This window comes from Nannospalax galili, unplaced genomic scaffold (assembly GCF_000622305.1).
Source record: "Nannospalax galili isolate Female #2095 unplaced genomic scaffold, S.galili_v1.0 scaffold744, whole genome shotgun sequence".
Lineage (NCBI taxonomy): Eukaryota > Metazoa > Chordata > Mammalia > Rodentia > Spalacidae > Nannospalax > Nannospalax galili.
Window position 1 is genome coordinate 1,042,378 of NW_008351509.1, and position 11,333 is coordinate 1,053,710.

The window sequence follows — 11,333 nt, forward strand, 5'->3', positions numbered from 1 at the left end:
TCTGGGGCAGATGCCCAGGGGTGAGTGGTATAGCTGGGTTATATGGTGGATCTATTTCTAGTTTTTTGAGGAACCTCTGCACTGATTTCCATAGAGCCTAGTCTATCCTCCCTCCAGCAGTGTAAAACACTCGCTTTTGTACACCTGCTCACCAGCTTTTATCTGTTCTCTGCCATTCTGACTAGGGTAAGATGGAATCTCAATGTACTTTTGTGTTTTCACAATCTTCACTCAGTCTTTTATTCATATCATATTTGAGTTCCTTGAACGTATTTATAATTATTATTTTGAAATCACTGTCTTATGCAAAAGCTAGGTCACCATTCTCAGGAAATATTACAGTGGGGTGCTAATTTCTGGAGGAGACATATTATCTTGATTATTCATGGTGTGTGTGTGTAAGACCCAGGCATCTGGACTTGTGTTGTTGATGGTATTTCTTGGTATAGGTAGGTGATGTTATCTTTGTTGAATACATGTTTGTATCTTTGCTATTTCCCCAATTTGTCAGGTCATATGGCCCAGCTGAGTGGTACCTGGTGTTCAGTTTGGGATACACTTTATGTTGATGTTCAAATGCAGTGGTCTTGGTTCAGCTGGGGATAGGTGTAATTTTGAGTCTGAGGTTCCAGGACTGACTCCTCAGGGTCTTGAAGGGGCAGGGTAGGCTGGGTGGTTGCTAGGTGAACAGGTTGGCTGATAGGTCAGGCTGTGGAAGCTCACAGTCTGGGACATGCAAGGATCTAAGTGACCTAAACAGGCCTGAGAGCTGAGATGGTAGGGCATGGGGAGGTCTTGGGAAGGGAACTCACCACTGGCTGGGCCGGGGGAGCTCACAGGTCTCTCAATGTACTTTTTAAAAATACTTTTATTATTTTTATGTATATGAGTGTATTGCCTGCATGTATGTAAGTGCACCCGTGTCATGAAATGCCCACAGAGGACAGAAGAGGCTGTCGGATCCCTTGGAACTGGAGTTACGGAGGGTTGTTAGCTGCCACGTGGGTGCTGAGATTCAAACCCACATCTTCTGCAAGAACAGCCAGTGTTCTTAACCGCTGAGCCGTCTCTCCAGCCAGGGTTGTTAGCTGCCACGTGGGTGCTGAGATTCAAACCCACATCTGCAAGAACAGCCAGTGTTCTTAACCGCTGAGCCGTCTCTCCAGCCCTCAATGTACTTTTGATTTGCATTTCTCTGTATGACTAGTAAGGAGCATTTTCCATGTTTATTAGTCGTCTGTGCTTCATTTATGAAAACTGTCCATTTAACTAGCCCATTTATTGAATGATTTGCTGTTCGGAATTCAGTTTTTGAGTCTTAGTACATTCTAGGTATTAATCCTGTCAGATGTATAACTAGCAAAGATTTTCTCCCATTCTGAAGGACACCTCTTCACTTGTTTCCTTTGCTGCATGCGAGCTTTGTAATTCCAGGGGTCCCATTTGTCAACTGTTGGGCGTTATTTCCTGAACAACCGGAGTTTTAGGCTTTCAGGTCTTACATTAAAGTCTTCAGTCTATCTTCGGTAGACTGTCTACAGGGTAAGAGGGATCTAGTTTCATTCTTCCACACATAGATAGCCAATTTTGCCAGCAATATTTGTTGAAGGGGTTGTCTTTTTTCCAATGTACATTTCTGGCATCTTTGTCAAAAATCAGAGGCCGTAGCTGTATGGGTTTGTTTCTGGGCCCTCGATTCCATTCCATTGATCTACATGTCTGTTTTGTGACTGTACCATACTGTTTTTCATTCTGGCTCTGCAGTAAGGGTCTGAGCTCAGATATGGGAGTGATGTCTCCTTTGGAGCTAGACCTTTGTCTAAAGCCATGCCACCAAGCTACTGGAACATGGCAGGGAGGAGAGGATGGAGGGACATGCAAGGGGCCATGGTGGCAGTGGGGAGTCAGGGGGGAGACAGGGGAGGCAGGTGTTATTAGGGGGAGGATGGGGATAATGGGGGTGCTGGGACTGGTGGGGGGAGGAAGGCCAGATGAGAGAAACACTCACAGAGATAAATGAATCTTGGAGGGAGGGGGTTTGAAACCAAGAGGGAAATGTGATGCCCTCAAAACCCCATGAGAAATGCACATATAGTATCTGAACATTACGTATACCTGGGAGCTGCTTGGCAAGGAACACAGTGCCAGACAGAAGAGACCTCCCTTTGAGTGGTTGGTGAGGGTGGTCCAGGAGACTCCCAAAATAACACTATTGCCAAACCTCTCGGTTATCTCCCAGAACGAGTAGATAAGGAACACACACTTGTACCATGAAAAGCAAGTCTTCACAGGACAGCACTCAGGCTGTGGCTCCCAGAGTCCCAGAAAGTGGTGGCTTTCTTCTGCTCCCCACTTAGATTCAGGCCCCAGCCAGGGCGCTCAGTGGTTCCAGCCCGTCTCAGGGTTACACAATTCACTGCCATGTGCTGCCGCCTCTCTCCCTCCATACTTTACTCTCAAATGTTGCAGGGGTGGAAGGGGAGATTATGGTCTCATGCTCCCCAGTCACCACATAGTGCCCAGAGGACAGCAAGGCCCACCTCACACCTACCTCAGGGACACCTGCAACTTCTCAGTATGGACCCTGCTGTGCTGCATGGGGCTCACCCAGACCCTTCCCAGCCCATAGCCCTTCCTCCAGCCTGACTCCCAGGAACACATTTACACGGGGTGGACTGAGGACCTCCTGTGAGAGGAAAAGAAATCGGTGCCAGGGTCACTAACTCCTGTGCCTGGGACAGAATGGACATATGCACCCTGTGTGTGGGACAGGGACTCAGGGTGAGACAAGCAGCATCATGGCAGGTATGTTTGGAAAACACAGCAACATTTGATGGTGTGGAGGAGAGCTTACGAATGGAGAGGTGGTGGTCTCCTGTGCATGGTAACTATCCTACTGTCCCTGACTGACACCAAAAGGGGCAGCCCAGGAGGGCAGCCAAATGTGATTAAAGTCTAACTGTCCAGGCTTTCATTCTGAGTGTTTAAGCCAGGAAGTCCAGCCAGCTGAAGGCTGGTATCACAGATAAGAATAAAGCATGGTGGGAATGGGCATTCCTGGATGTGTCCAGCATCAGAGACAGAGGCCACAGTTCTAACACTGTTAGACCACAGTGTCCTCATAGCCACCTCCCCAGGTTCCCTCGGTACAGGTCCACTAGTCCCATCAGCATGGATTGGGCTGTGCAAGGAGGCACCACCAGGCACAATGGGTATCTGCTAAGTATCTCCCAATGCCAAGCCTCCGTGAGGCAGAACATCATGTTCACACCCACAGTCTGAGCTCCTTGGGCCCCAAGTAAACACAGCATCTTGCTGCCCAAGGAAAGGGGGAAAAGATAGCAGGCCTCTCCGAGAGTCTGGCCTGGGGCTTCTCCCACCTCCCATACCCTAATTCATTAAAAAAAAAAAAATTGTAGAGGGGGTGGGGCTGGGGACAGAGAGGGAGGGTGTGCTCAAAACAGTCCTTGTCTGTCTGCTCTGCCTCTGCACAGTGAAAGAAGAGTGAGTGCTGTGCAAAACCAAAGTGGTACAAGTCACAAATGCCAGTCACATGTCACCTTCAGTGGTCTAGTAGCCATTGTTTAAAATGTAAAAAGGGGGCTGGAGAGATGGCTCAGAGGTTAAGAGCACTGGCTGCTCTTGCAGAGGACCTGGGTTTGATTCCCAGCACTCACATGGCAGCTAACAACTGTCCTTAACTTCAGTTCCAGGGGGATCCAATGCCCTCTTCTGACCTTGCATGACACGGGTGCACTTACATACATGCAGGCAATACACTCATACACAAAAATGAAAAAAATAAAAAAATTTTAATGTAAAAAGAGACATGAAATTGGACATTGATTTTAATATTTAATCTATCAAAAGCAGTACTGATGAACAATATATAATTGATGAGTAGGACACCTTCCTAGCTACTTGTTTCTTCTCACTGAGACAAACACTTGGAGATATCCAAAGGATTCATTTTGACTCATGGTTTCAATCTATGGCTGGCAGTTCCATCACTGACCACCATCAGTGAGATAGAGCATCATGGAGGCAAAAGCACATGGGGGAGGAGTCTGCTCACCTCACAGAGGACAAGAAGCAGAAACAGAGGCAGGGGCCAGGGAAAAGATGTACCACTCAAAGATGCAACCCTGATGATCTGCTTCTCCCACGAGGCTTTCCACCCTATCCCACCTTCTACCGCCTCCCAATAACCATCAAATTACGAGCCTCAATGACCCAAACAACTGATGAGCCAGAGCATTTATGAGCCAATCACTCCCCCAAACCCTGAACACTGAGGACCAAACTTTCAACATGAATCTTTAGGAGACAGTTCATATTCAAGTCAGCACATTTTTTTTTAAGTTCTTAAAATCCAGTGTTGTGTGTGTGTGCATGCACGTGTGTATATGTGCCTGTGGAGGCCAGAGGTCAATGTCAGATGTTTTCTTCAATCTCTCTCCACCTTATTTTATGAGTGTCTCTCACTGACCCTAGAACTCATCAATATAACTATACCGGCTGGCCAGAAGGCTCCCCCAAAGTGATTGATTATAGATATGTGCCACTATGCCAGCTTCTTATATGGGTGCTAAGGATCTAAACTCAGGTCCTCGAGCTTGTGTGGGAAGCATTTTATCAACAAAGCCATCTCCCCAGTCCTCAAATACAGAATTTTTGAATGGTCATGGCATGTCTCTTTGGAGTAATCACATTCCAGGTGCCCAGGGGAGGCATAGTCAGGCTGTTTTAGTGGCAGAGCAGTTCTGAGTCAGTTTGAGAGAGATCACGTCTGGGTGCCTCACAGAGGCCAGGGAGCAGGTGTATGGCACACAGGAGGTCATGCTCAAGAGAGGAGCAGGGTGTGCTGGTCCCCCTACAGATGCCATTGTAGCTTAGGGGACTTTGTGTGTTGAAAACAAAATTGATATCGATTTGTGACCTATGAGCATGTTTTCCACCCAGGTAGGCTCAGGGAAGCAGGGGTCCTCAGCCGCTGCCTTGGTCATCAGAGACAGCTTGCCTGGGAAAGGAACATTCACTGACCTGGCCCAGTCCTCAGTCAGCACTCAGAGACTTGCTGGCAGTGGTTCTGGGTGGTCTACCTGCTTGAGTTTGCCAAAGTCCGGCTGAATTATCACACAAGGCAGGCAGATCTTAGCATTACATCCTGAAAGTGCTGGGGACCCATACACTACCCCACACAGATCCCAGGGCCAGAACTCAGGTAGCCAGGCAGCTGACTTCCACACCGACTGCATGGGTGTGCAGGATTTACTGCTCTTTTCCATCTCCCAGCAGTGAGACACACAGTGGGTACCACCACCCAAACCTCCCCCATCTCCTTGGCAATCCTTATCCCACCTTTCCCTTAAAGAGCTTCGGAGGTGATGTCAGGGAAGAGCTCCCCAGGCACAGCTCTGCTCAGGCTGCATAGCAGAGAGGCACAGCACATGCTCCTGGGTATGCCTAACAGGGTACCTGTGCTAACCCTAGTTCCAAACACAACATGCTCCTGTGGGGGCAAGGAGCCTGAGTGTGGAGATGTGTTTCATTTAAGAACTGTCAGAAAATTGTGCTCAACAGAAATAAACTTAAGAAGCATAGGATATAATTTTTTAAAACATGCTGCCTTCCATAGAGATGTACACTTTCCAGATGGCATTTTCCACAAACAAGGCAGAAATATATTGCTTTTTTGTGACTTAACTATGGATAGTAACTACCATCATCTACCTCTATCATATCCCATAGGTCAAAGCAGACACAAGCCTGTTCAGGTTCACCAGCAGGATCAGAGTGTGGGGACAGTGTTTTATAAATGTCACAGACCAACCAGGTCACGTGGGGTATAACAGACATATGCAATATACACACACATCATATTTAAAACTTTTAATAATGTTATCCATCACCATTTCTTGCTTACATGGAAATACGGTGTGAGACTTTAGTGAAAGTTGTGCTGGATTTAACACTTGACTTGGCTTAACACCAATACAATGAGAGATGCTGTTTAAGTTCAGTGAATTTTAACACTCATTTCTTATGACTGTGATGTCTGAAAAAAAAATGGTTCCTCAAAACAAGTGGAGGACAGAAGGCAGGCTGGTGGCCTGTCTCATCGCTGCACTCCCAACCCCGTCAGGCATTAGCCCCACTCACCAGTTCTGCCAGGATTCCGTTGAAATTGGGCCAGTAAAGAACTATGCTCCAGGGTAAATACAAACTTTAATTTTGAGAAATAGGGAGGAAATACCAATACTCACCGCCTTGAATATTTCTGAATGAGTTTTAAAGCTGTTTTCATGTTTCTTAAGTGTTTATGACAAACTGGGAAAGAAGTGGCATGATCATTCTCATCAACAAAATCAGGTAATATTTCCGAACGTTCATTTTCAAAATGTTTTCTCTACAGATACACAGCTTTGAAAGATGGTTACTTTCTCAACTGCTGTCAAAACATCATTTGTGGAGTTTACCCAGGAGGGGCGCTGGACTGTTTCCTTGGTTTTGAAAATATCTGTCCAGGAGCTTACTCACAGAGCCATCTGCCACTACAATTAAGGACTGACAGATTTGAGGCTTCCCCCACCCCGCCTTTGCACTTATTTTTTGTAAGATACAGTGCCTGTTGTACAGCTCTATTCCCCTACCATGTCACTATAAAGCCGACAGCCCTATGTACATCCCTAGAAACCCCACCCCCACACCACCTCATCTCCTTCTTAACATGGGAAAGAAATGTGTTGGAATGTTGTTTTCAGAATGAGAGCAAAACTTGGAGTGGAGCCAGGGAAAAGCCAGGCAGCAAGGCCCAGGCCAGCTGGTCTCCCCCTCATCATCGCCCCCCCAACCACCACCAGGGAGGAGACACCGTGGGGAGTGGGGAGCAGAGAGGAAGAACCAGGAAAGCAGACCCGCTGCAGCCAGATGTGAGATGTGGAGTGAGGTGCACAGTTCCTGCACCTGTAGGCATGGCAAGGTTTCAGCTGGCCTGTCTTCAAGGTGATGGCAAGAGAGTGGAAATGAGGGTGCCCAGCAGACAGGGCAGCTGAAGAACCAGAGTGAGCCCTGAGAGGTGCCATCTCTCCTCTGAGGCCAACAGGGATAGAAGCCAGCCAGGAGATCCACTTTTAGGCATAAGGAGGTGGGGCATGCTGCAGTCTGAGGGAAGGGGCCAAGGCTGAGACCCCCAAAGGTGCTCACAGGGTGTGGCAGGGGGATCCTATGATAGGACCAAACCACAGTTCCAGGAAGGGAGAGTTCTGATTCCACCCTCAGAGAGCTGGAAGCATAGGTGAACCTCATCAAGGCAAAAAAAGCCCAGATCCTGCTCAGTCAGGGCTCAGGCTTCCCCGCCCTCCACATCACAGCTGGTAGAGGAGCCCGGGCTGAGTGTTAGTGACTTAACAGAGAACTGAAAGACACACCCCAAAGTACAGAAGTACACTCACCATATAAAGAGGAAGCAGTCAAACCGGGAACTGACTGAAGACATGAGGCATCTCAGAAACTTTCAAACAACGAATATGGGGATGAATTGAGGGGGTAAGGCGGGCCACTTGAACTGACAGAACCAAATGGAAATTCTAGAAATGAAAAATATTACAGAATGCTCTGTGTAAGCTTCAGCAGTACAGAGAGAACACAGGAACAAATCTTGAAGGCATGCGACTAGTCTGGGAAAAAAAAAGGACAGCTCATTCAGCAAAGGTGCTTAACACCACCCCTGATGACCTGAGTTTGATCGCCAGGACCCACATAGTGGAAGAAAGAAACCAACTCCCCAGCAAGTTATCCTCTGGCCTCCACACCCATGCTGTGAAACCTGTGAACCTGATTAACCTAAAAAAAATCTAGAGAGAATCCAAACTTAAACACTAAAAACAAAAGACCCAGGTTTGAATCCCAGCACCCACATGGCAGCTAACAACTATCTGTAACTCCAGTTCTAGGGGATCCGACAGCCTCTTCTGACCTCCAAGGGCAAACTACCATCATCTACCTCTATCATATCCCATAGGTCAAAGCAGACACAAGCCTGTTCAGAGTCACCAGCAGGATCAGAGTGTGGGGACAGTGTTTTATAAATGTCACAGACCAACCAGGTCACGTGGGGTATAACAGACATATACACACACATCACATTTAAAACTTTTAATAATGTTATCCATCACCATTTCTTGCTTACATGGAAATACGGTGTGAGACTTTAGTGAAAGTTGTGCTGGATTTAACACTTGACTTGGCTTAACACCAATACAATGAGAGATGCTGTTTAAGTTCAGTGAATTTTAACACTCATTTCTTATGACTGTGATGTCTGAAAAAAAAATGGTTCCTCAAAACAAGTGGAGGACAGAAGGCAGGCTGGTGGCCTGTCTCATCGCTGCACTCCCAACCCCGTCAGGCATTAGCCCCACTCACCAGTTCTGCCAGGATTCCGTTGAAATTGGGCCAGTAAAGAACTATGCTCCAGGGTAAATACAAACTTTAATTTTGAGAAATAGGGAGGAAATACCAATACTCACCGCCTTGAATATTTCTGAATGAGTTTTAAAGCTGTTTTCATGTTTCTTAAGTGTTTATGACAAACTGGGAAAGAAGTGGCATGATCATTCTCATCAACAAAATCAGGTAATATTTCCGAACGTTCATTTTCAAAATGTTTTCTCTACAGATACACAGCTTTGAAAGATGGTTACTTTCTCAACTGCTGTCAAAACATCATTTGTGGAGTTTACCCAGGAGGGGCGCTGGACTGTTTCCTTGGTTTTGAAAATATCTGTCCAGGAGCTTACTCACAGAGCCATCTGCCACTACAATTAAGGACTGACAGATTTGAGGCTTCCCCCACCCCGCCTTTGCACTTATTTTTTGTAAGATACAGTGCCTGTTGTACAGCTCTATTCCCCTACCATGTCACTATAAAGCCGACAGCCCTATGTACATCCCTAGAAACCCCACCCCCACACCACCTCATCTCCTTCTTAACATGGGAAAGAAATGTGTTGGAATGTTGTTTTCAGAATGAGAGCAAAACTTGGAGTGGAGCCAGGGAAAAGCCAGGCAGCAAGGCCCAGGCCAGCTGGTCTCCCCCTCATCATCGCCCCCCCAACCACCACCAGGGAGGAGACACCGTGGGGAGTGGGGAGCAGAGAGGAAGAACCAGGAAAGCAGACCCGCTGCAGCCAGATGTGAGATGTGGAGTGAGGTGCACAGTTCCTGCACCTGTAGGCATGGCAAGGTTTCAGCTGGCCTGTCTTCAAGGTGATGGCAAGAGAGTGGAAATGAGGGTGCCCAGCAGACAGGGCAGCTGAAGAACCAGAGTGAGCCCTGAGAGGTGCCATCTCTCCTCTGAGGCCAACAGGGATAGAAGCCAGCCAGGAGATCCACTTTTAGGCATAAGGAGGTGGGGCATGCTGCAGTCTGAGGGAAGGGGCCAAGGCTGAGACCCCCAAAGGTGCTCACAGGGTGTGGCAGGGGGATCCTATGATAGGACCAAACCACAGTTCCAGGAAGGGAGAGTTCTGATTCCACCCTCAGAGAGCTGGAAGCATAGGTGAACCTCATCAAGGCAAAAAAAGCCCAGATCCTGCTCAGTCAGGGCTCAGGCTTCCCCGCCCTCCACATCACAGCTGGTAGAGGAGCCCGGGCTGAGTGTTAGTGACTTAACAGAGAACTGAAAGACACACCCCAAAGTACAGAAGTACACTCACCATATAAAGAGGAAGCAGTCAAACCGGGAACTGACTGAAGACATGAGGCATCTCAGAAACTTTCAAACAACGAATATGGGGATGAATTGAGGGGGTAAGGCGGGCCACTTGAACTGACAGAACCAAATGGAAATTCTAGAAATGAAAAATATTACAGAATGCTCTGTGTAAGCTTCAGCAGTACAGAGAGAACACAGGAACAAATCTTGAAGGCATGCGACTAGTCTGGGAAAAAAAAAGGACAGCTCATTCAGCAAAGGTGCTTAACACCACCCCTGATGACTCTGACAGCCTCTTTTGCCCTCCACAGGCATTGCACAACACGGGTGCTCTTACCTACATGCAGGCAATACACGCATACACATAAAATAAAAATAATAAAATACTTAAAAAAAAATGGAGTGAATGGATCAGGGGAGGGCCAGGCACCCCAGAAGCATGGGCAGGTATTCCAGGCCAACAGACTGAGAACTGTATCCAGAGGCAGGAAGAGAAATGAGGGCTGGAGAGCTGGACTGGCAGCTATGAGCATGTCCTGCTCCTACAGGACTCTGGGTGGGTGTGCAGAGCAGGAGAGAAAAAGACACAAAGGGTCTGCTTTCTAGATGATGGAGGAAATGGTGTGGAACTCTTGACTGAGCAATTTAGGATACTCTTCTGTGGATTCACTACCAGGTGTCTGGGTTGGGGACATTAAGAAGGCTAAAGGAGGGCACACAGTGCCACAGCTTGCTGGCTCTGACATTGGCACTGGGAACAGGTGCTGCTGACCAGTCTGGCTCCCTCAACCAGGACCCTGGGAAACCTGTCAGCTGAGATGCCACTAGGTCCCCACTGTATCCTAAAGGCACCACAGAGGCCTACCCAGCACTACTTGAGTGAAAGAATGGGTTCATGCTGTCTGGGGAGTTTGGGGACCCAAAGACCCTCAGGGTTGTCCCAAGCCAACTCCCTCCCCCTTGGCTTCTGTGCCTGCTTGCCATAGATGTGGGTGTTGGCTAAAGTCTAGCTGGAAACACCATGGCCCATGTCCTTGCCACTGAGGTGCTGTGAGACAAGGTTCTCCTTGTGCAGGTGAGGGGAAAGTGAGGCTGGGGAAAATGCCTGCAGCAATCGGGGTGGGGAATTGCAGCAAGGGGCTATGAGACTTAGGCTTGGCCACTATGGAAATACAAATCTGAAGTCATGAACAGCTGCAGGTTCAGAAATCCACACTCCCCATTGAGACCATGAGTGGCAGCTTTGGCTCAGGGACACGACAGTGGCTCTGACAACCTGACTCAGGCCACACTGTAGCCTCAGAGGTGCACTACCTCCGCCTTCACCTGAATAGGAGCTCTGGGCTCCCCTGGCCTCCACTCAGTCCTTCTCTCAATTGGCAAGCTCTGGGTTCAACTGAGAGACCCTACCTCGAAATACCAAGTGGAGAGAGATTAAGGAAGAAACCAAACAGACCTTCATATGCATGCACACACGTTCTTCCATGGACACCCATGCAGAAACACACCACACATACATTAAAAAAAAAAAAAGTCTGGTATCCAGGCATAGTGCACACATCTTTAATTTAGGCACTCAGGCAGAGGCAGGAGAATCATCGTGAGGTTGAGAACA